At 36.8% G+C, this 8657-nt stretch overlaps 1 pseudogene; it reads left to right on the top strand.

The window, feature by feature from the left end:
• The first annotated feature begins 836 nt into the window (after positions 1–836).
• Positions 837–3535, top strand: LOC101009604 (annotated as a pseudogene).
• The last annotated feature ends 5122 nt before the right edge of the window (positions 3536–8657 follow it).

The following is an 8657-nucleotide window of genomic DNA, read 5'->3' as shown; positions in this document are numbered from 1 at the left end:
GGGATTATACAATTAGAAATACATAACTAAAATAAAACTAAAAATAAATTGACAGAGCTCAGAAATTCGGGATTCCATGTAGTTTATCAAGAATAAGAGTAGCAGGAGAGGAGAGAGACAAAAAAGCTGAAAAAAGTATTCGAGAAATAATGGCTGAGAGCTTCCCAAACTAGACGATAAAAACAACCAACCAATAAAAGAAGTGAGAGAAATGCCAAGTAGGTTAGCAACAAAGGGATCTGTATCAGAGCCATCATGGCATCAATGACACAGACAAAGGGAAAATCTTGAAAGCAGTAAAAGTAAGCGACTACTCATAAAAGGAATCCCAATGAGAATAACAGCTGATTTCTCATAAGAAACAATATTCAAACTACTGAAAGAAAAGAAAAGCAACTGTCAATAAAAAATGTTATATCCAATAAAACTACCTTGCAAAAATGAAGAAAAAAATGCATTATTCCAGTCTACTCATGAGTAAAGCATCAGAAAAACTCCAATAGTGGCATGATATGGCAAACCTAATCAGTATACCTGAAAACCATCAAGGTCATTAAAAACAAGGAAGTTCTCAAATACTGTCATTGCTAGGGGAAAATGTAAGGAAACACAAAAATTATGTAATATGATAGCTTAGGTGCGACACTGGGACAGAAAAAGAATGTTAGGTAAAAACAAAGGAAATCTGAGTAAACTATGGACTTTAGTTAATAATACTACATTATTATTGATTACTTAATTGTGACAAATACACCATACTAATATAAGATATTAATAAAAAGTTGAAAAATATAAAGATAAAATGAAGCTATTCCCAGGTAAACAAAACTGATAGAATTCACTGCTAACTGACTCGTCTTTTAAAAAATCTTAAAGGAAGTACTTCTGGATGACATCAAGTAATCTCAGGAAGTAATTCAAATCTACATTGAAACACATGTATACGCATACACACAGGAGGTACAGCTAAGGCAGTCCTTAGAGGGAAAAGAAAAGCTCTAAATGCTTGTGTTTAAAAAGAAGACAAAACTTCAATCAATAATCTAGCTTTCCACCATAAGCTATTGGGGAAAAAAGAGCCAACTAAACCTAAAGCAAGCAGAAAAAGCAAATAATAAAGATCTCAGTAAAAATTAATGAAATAGAGAATTATTTTTATTCATTTTTTACCTGTTTAACTTTTATAAACAGTAAATAAATCATCGAAATTGAAAGTTGATTCTTTGAAAATAGAAAAGAAAATGGGCCAACCTTTAGCTATTTAGCTAGACTGTCCAAGAAAAAGAATAACTCAAATTACAAAAATCTGAAAAAGAAGGAACATTAATACTGAGCTTGCAGAGATAAAAATAATTATAAGAAAATGCCATGAAAAACTATACCATAAAATTAGAAAAATCAGCTTAAAATAACAAATTTTGAGAGAGATACAAATGATCAAAACTGGATTCAAGATGTAATAAAAATATTAATAGACCTATACAAGGAAAGAGATGGAAAAGTAGTTTTAAAAACTTTTCACAAAGATTACAAACCAAGATAGTTTTACTGGTGAATTCTTCCAAACATTTAAAGAAGAGTTAATAATGATACTTCACCTATTCTTCCAAAAAACAGAATACCCCGATGAGAAACAGAATTTTCTCATCCAACTCGTTTGATGAGAAAATTATTATCTTAATATGAAACAAGACAAATTATAAGAGAAGAAAACTGGAGACCAAAATTTTAATAAATAAAGAGAAAAAAAGTCCTCAACAAATTACTAGAAAATCAAACCCAGACCAAGAAGCAACTTCTCTGCTCCTTCTGGAATTTCCGCCTGGTTCAGCCCACCTGCTTCCACTCCTGCCTCCACCATGTCCATCAAGGTGACCCAGAAGTCCTACAAGGTGTCCACCTCTGGCCCTCCGGCCTTCAACAGCCACTCCTACACGAGTGGGCCCGGTGCCCACATCAGCTCTTCGAGCTTCTCCCCAGTGGGCAGCAGAAGCTTCTAGGGTGGCCTGGGCGGAAGCTATGCTGGGGCCAGGGGCCTGGGAGGCATCACCACCATCATGCTCAACCAGAGCCAGCTGAGTCCCCTTAAGCTGGAGGTGGACCCCAACATCCAGGTCGTGCGCACCCAGGAGAAGGAGCAGATCAAGACCCTCAACAAGTTTGCCTCCTACGTCGACAAGGTACGATTCCTACAGCAGAAGAACAAGATGCTGGAGACCAAGTGGAGCCTTCTGCAGCAGCAGAAGATGGCTGGGAGCAACATGGACAACATGTTGGAGAGCTACATCAACAACCTTAGGCCGCAGCTGGAGACTCTGGGCTGGGAGAAGCTGAAGCTGGAGGCAGAGCTTGGCAACATGCAGGGGCTGGTGGAGGACTTCAAGAACAAGTATGAGGATGAGATCAATAAGCATACAAGATGGAGAATGAATTTGTCCTCATCAAGAAGGATGCGGATGAAGCTTACATGAACAAGGTAGAGCTGGAGTCTCACATGGAAGGGCTGACTGAGGAGATCAACTTCCTCAGGCAGCTGTATGAAGAGGAGATCTGGGAGCTGCAGTCCCAGATCTCAGACACGTATGTGGCGCTGTCCATGGACAACTGCCACTCCCTGGACACGATGGACAGTATCATCACTGAGGTCAAGGCGCAGTATGAGGAGATCGCCAACCGCAGACAGGCGGAGGCTCAGAGTATGCACCAGATCAGGTATGAGGAGCTGCCGTCGCTGGCTGAGAAGCACCGTGATGACCTGTCGCATACAAAGACTGGGATCTCCAAGATGAACCAGAACATCGGCCATCTCCAGGCTGAGACTGAGGACCTCAAAGGCCAGAAGGTTTCCCTGGAGGCTGCCATTGCAGCTGCTGAGTAGCGTGGAGAGCTGGCAGTTAAGTATGTCAACACCAAGCTGTGGGAGCTGGAGGCAGCCCTGCAGCGGGCCACGCAGGACATGGAGCAGCAGCTGCAGGAGTACCAGGAGATGATGAATGTCAAGCTGGCCCTGGACATTGAGATCACTACCTACAGGAAGCTGCTGGAGGGCAAGGAGAGATGGCTGGAGTCTGGGATGCAGAACATGAGTAACCATACTAAGACCATCAGAGGCTATGCAGGTGACCTGAGCTCGTCCTATGGGGGCTTCACAAGACCCAGCCTTAGCTACGGTGTGGGCTGCAGCTTTTACTCTGGTGCAGGCTTCAGCTCCTTCAGTCGCACCAGCTCTACCAGGGCTTGGTTGTGAAGAAGATCGAGAGCTGTGATGGGAAGCTGGTGTCCAAGTCCCCCGACGTTTTGCCCAAGTGAACAGCTGCAGCAGCCACTCCCAGCCTGCCCCTCCTGAGGCTGCCCCAGAGCCCAGGAGGGAGGCCGCTGTGCAGGGGAGTACAGGGAACAGGAGACTCACCTAAGGCTCAGCCCTAGCTCTCAGCCCCCACCGTTGCCCATGCCTCCAGCTGCAAAACAATTCAATTGCTTTTGTTGTTTGTTGTTGTTGTTGTTGTTGTTGTTTTTGATCCAAAATAAAACCTCAGCTAGCTCTGAAAAAAGAAAAAAAAAAAAAACGAAAACCAAACCCATACAAAGGATTATACACCATGACCAACTGGGATTTATCCCAGGTGTGCAATTTTTAAATACTCTAAAATCAATTAATTTATTAATCAATTAATTTGTTTGTATCAGCTGATACACTATGTCAGTAGAATAAAATACAAAAACTTCCCAATACATTCAGAAAATGAATTTTATAAAATTAAATCCTCATTTACAAAACGCTTGACAAGCAAGCATCTGTGAAAAATCTACATGGTCAACACACTTAGGAATTAATTTAACAAAAGACATACAAAGCTTATATTCTGCAAACTATAAAGCATTGTTAAGGAAATTAAAGAAGACCTAAATAAGTGAAAAGGCATACCATTTTTATAGATCAGAAGATTTAGTACTGTCAGGATGGTGATACTTCCCAAGTTTATAGATTCAACAAAATTCTATCAAAATCTAAGCTTTTTTTTTGTGCACATTGCAAATTGATCCTAAAATTCATATTGATATCATTTATCTCTGTGTCCCCACTCAAATCTCATCTGGAATTGTCATCTCCAGGTGTTGAGGGAGGGAGCTGGTGGGAGGTGATTTGATGATGGGGCAGTTTCCCCCATACTGTTCTTGTGATAGTGAGTTCTCATGAGATCTGATTGTTAAGTGTCTGGCACTTCCCCCCTCTCTCTTTCTCCTTCCGCCATATAAGATGTGCCTTGCTTCCCCTTCACCTTCCACCATGATTGTCAGTTTCCTGAGGCTTCCCCAGCCATGCAGAATGGTGAGTTAATTAAAACTCTTCCCTTTACAAATTACCCAGTCTCAGGTATTCTTTATAGCAGTGTGAAAATGAACTAATACAATATGGAACTGCAAGGGACCTAGAATCACTAAAACATACTTTTTAAAAAAGACAACATTTGGATCACACTCCTTATTTCAAAATGTACTACAAAGCTACAGTAATAAAGACTGTTTGATACTAGCAGAAGGACAGACATAAAGAGTAATGGAATAGAGACCAGAAATAAATTTTCAAGTAACTATTAATTTTCGACAAGGCAGAGACAGTTCAGTGAGAGAAAGAATAGTCTTCTCAACAAACTGTGGTGAAAGAGCTAGATATCCATATGCAAAACCAGGAATATATACTCTTTCCTCACATTGTACATAAAAAATAACCCCAAATGAATCACACACATAAAAGTAAGTGCTGAAAATATAAAAATTGTAGAAGAAAACATAGAAGTAAGTCTTCATAATCTTGAGTTATGTGGTTTTCTTCAATATGACACTTCATATTTGCTAAGATGTTTATACCAAAAAAAGAAGAGAGAGGGAAAAAAAAAAAAAAAGGATGTGGAGAACTTGGAACCCTCTTCTACTACTGATGGCAATTTAAACTGTGCAGACATGTTAGAAAACAGTCTGACCATTGCTCAAAAGTTTAAGCACACTGTTAGCATATGACCAATAATTTCACTCCTATGTATATACTTAAGAGAAATGAAACATACCTCTACACAAAAACTTGTTTGTGAATAATGTATTTGTCTACAGCTGCTGTAACAAATACCACAGACTAAGTAGCCTAAACAATAGAAATTTATTTTCTCACATTTCAGGAGGCTGGGAGCCGGAAATCAAGGTGTCAGACAGGTTGTTTGTTCTGAAGTCTCTCTCCCTGGCCTGTAGATAGTTCTTTTTCTGGTGTCTTCAAGTGGTATTATTAATCTTTCTATGTGGTCTGTGTCCTAACCTCCTCTTATAAGGATACCAGCCATACTTGATTAGTACCCACCCTGAGCACTCCATTTTAACTTGCCTCTTTAATGGTCCTATCTACAAATAGAAAAACATTCTAAGGAACATGAGTTAGGGCTTCAACATATGAGCATTGGAGGGACACAATTCAGTCTATAACAAATATTCACAGTGGCGTTATTTGTGATAGTCAAAAAAGTGGAAACAATCCAAAATCCCATCAGCTAATGAATGGATAAATAAATGTATTCTACCCATATAATAAGTATTATTTGGCAATAAAAAGTAATGAAGTACTGACATGATACAATATGAATAGATCTTGAAAACATGCTAACTGAAAACAGTAATCACAAAGGGTCTTGTATTATATGATTCCATTTTTATTACATGTCAAAATATGAACATCTATAGAGATAGATAGTAGGTTAGTAATTATCTATGGCTGAGGGCCAATTTATGGGAAATGAGGTGTGACTAATGGTTATGAGGTTTCTTTATGGGGCAATGAAAATATTCAAAAATTGACTGTGGTTGAAAACTGTGAATATACTAAAAACCATTGACTTATACACCTTAAATTGGTAAGTAATATGATATATAAATTATGTTTCAATAAAGCTATTACATATTGAAAGAAAAAATAGTACATATAATGGCATACAGGGGAACAAAGGAAATATAAATAAAAAACAGTGATGACAGAGACATAGCCAATGGTACCTCCAAATCGATTTCTAGCAGAAAAAGAAAGAAATATATGTGATCAAAGGTATATTTTAAAAGCAAAGACACAGAATTTTTTAAAACATATGAAAACAATAAAGGCAAGTTTGTATGAAGCCATTCGACTCAACATAAAATGCAACAGGAAGAAAATCACAAAAAGACCCATCATAATGAAACTTCAGCTACCAAAGACAAACATAAAATTCTGAAAGAAGTGAAAAGAAAAATCATAGATTATTTTGAAACCTCGACTGATGGTTTTTAATTGTTGAGAAAACCTAGACTAAAAGAGCAAGAATAACTTTCCCAGCATCTCACAGTCATTAAATTTTTCAAGCAGGATACAGAATTATCCAATTATCTTTTCACCATAATATATTGCCTAAACACTTATTTTTGAAGAAGAAAATGTGAAATGAAACTCAAAATGCATGACTGATTTATTCACAGCCTGAGAGTGTTCAGGAGGCCTGATTACAATGGTAGTAATTTTTATATTTTTGCCACGTGAAATGGGGTATCTTTAAAGTGTGGGTTCAGTTGTACTTTTCTAAAACTTCCAGGAAAACATAAAATATGGAAGGTTTATGGTGGCATCAGGGATTTTCTGGAAAGAAACATTGATCTGGCTTATCTCTGATTCAATTTCTGCTGACTGTAGCAAGGAAGGAAAATTCATTGGCATATCTTTCTCATGGAGTATGGTAGAAATTAACTATGAGGCCCAAATAGTTATAATTATTATTTATAAAACTCTCATCTACTTACCATATTCTGCTTGTGTGAGGTTCCTTCAACATATTCCAAACCTAAGAAATATTGAACACAATCATACATTAAGACTCAGTGTCAAAGGCAGATCAATTTTTCTTTTATATCACTTTCTGATGAATTTTTGAATGTGGAATAGAAAGTTGTCTAATAGAAGTGCTTTTTTCAGACTAATATACATGAATGCTTCTGGTCTAGTGCTCCCCAATTTATCAAATTTTCATCTCTATTCTTTCACAATCATTACAGAAACCATAATTAAAGGAACAACAGATGGTTAATAGAAGCTGCTGTTTCTATGAGGATACTAAGCCAGAGGCCTTATTTGACAATTATTATAAAAGTAGATACAAAAGGCTAGTCTAGATAATTTCCCAAGTTGAAAAAGAAACCAAAAAGAGATGAAAGAATGTACAAATTACCTCTCATAAAATTCTCTAGAATTTTCACCTAGTATTTATTCTACTTGGCTTGACTCCTACTGTGAGAAAACTGTGTCTTCTTTATGCTTTCAAATTATTTGGAACATCGATGGCTGATAATAATAGCAGGGATGGCTATTATGTATGTGTTAAGGTTGATTAGGGTCTCACTAGTTATTTCTCTTTCTTAATGATAAAGCCTTTTAAAATATCATTTAAAAAACGAATAGATTTTGACAATATCAAGGATGTGAAAAAATCAATTTATTTTAAATCCGTTGATAACTAATTTTAAATCACATACAATTCAGTTACAATAAATTTATTTGCATATATATCTTAGTCTTCTACAATTTGATAAGAGAAGTTTGTTAACTATATTTCTACTTCGGAAAACTAAAAAATGTTAGACTTTACTTGATTTAAAATTGCCAAATGAGAAAAATGAACTTCACAAATATGAAAGAATGTGTAGGCTGCAGCTAAGGGCAGTAATGGTCAGTGATTACATTCTGAAGACAAAAATACAATTAGAATAAGAAAGACATTTCAACCGTTTTTACATCAAAGTCACTTCAATATTTATTTAAGTTTCCCCAATTTTGTGGAATAATAAGACTTCTTTTTTAACAGAGAGAAACATTTCTTTAGATAATCAAGGGGATACATGTTAATGTTTTGCACTAGTGCTGCTTCCTGATGAACTGCTTAATTTCCTTGGGGGATGAGCACCTTCTCATTTCTTACATAGAGGAAAAATGGAGGATTAAGGTGAGAGGGAGAAATCAAACTCCCAATTCAGTTCTGTTAATTTATTTCAGTTCCTCAAGCTCCTGTCTACTTTTCACTGAAGTCGTTCATTCTTGCTAGAATGCTCTTTTCTTTGGCTTATACCTGGCCAAGTTCTCAGACCAGAGAACTTAAATATCATTTCATAGATGCCTTTTCTAAATCTGGCCATAATCCTCACTCCAACTCTAGCCATAGTATAGTTAACATTTACTCCCTTAATGCCATTTATAATATTTTATGAGTTTACATTAGCATATGTGATTATTGTTTTGATGTGTGCCTTCTAACACTTAAATGCCAGCTTTATTCACTGGTGTGATCCCAGAATGTAACATAGTGCTTTGCTAGGCAATAAACAAACACTTTTTATTTCTTTTCTCCAATATTTTTGGACCCCTACTATGAGCAAAGCCTGTAGCTGTGTTGTGCTGTGAAGGCTATAGAGGTGTATAATGCCACATTTTTACCTTTAAGAACTGTATAATTAAAAATGTGAAATTATATAAGTTATCATAACCAAAAGCATAAATTGAAGTCACAGGAGAAAGAGAGATCAAAAATTTCAACTGAAACAAAGGTCACAGCTATCAGAATAACTTTCCTTGGGGGAATTTAAGGACACTAATTAGC

The sequence above is a fragment of the Papio anubis genome, chromosome 2, assembly GCF_008728515.1.
Source record: "Papio anubis isolate 15944 chromosome 2, Panubis1.0, whole genome shotgun sequence".
In the NCBI taxonomy this organism is placed as follows: Eukaryota; Metazoa; Chordata; class Mammalia; order Primates; family Cercopithecidae; genus Papio; species Papio anubis.
The sequence above is the reverse complement of the archived record's forward strand: the minus strand, read 5'-3'. Positions and strand labels throughout refer to the sequence as shown.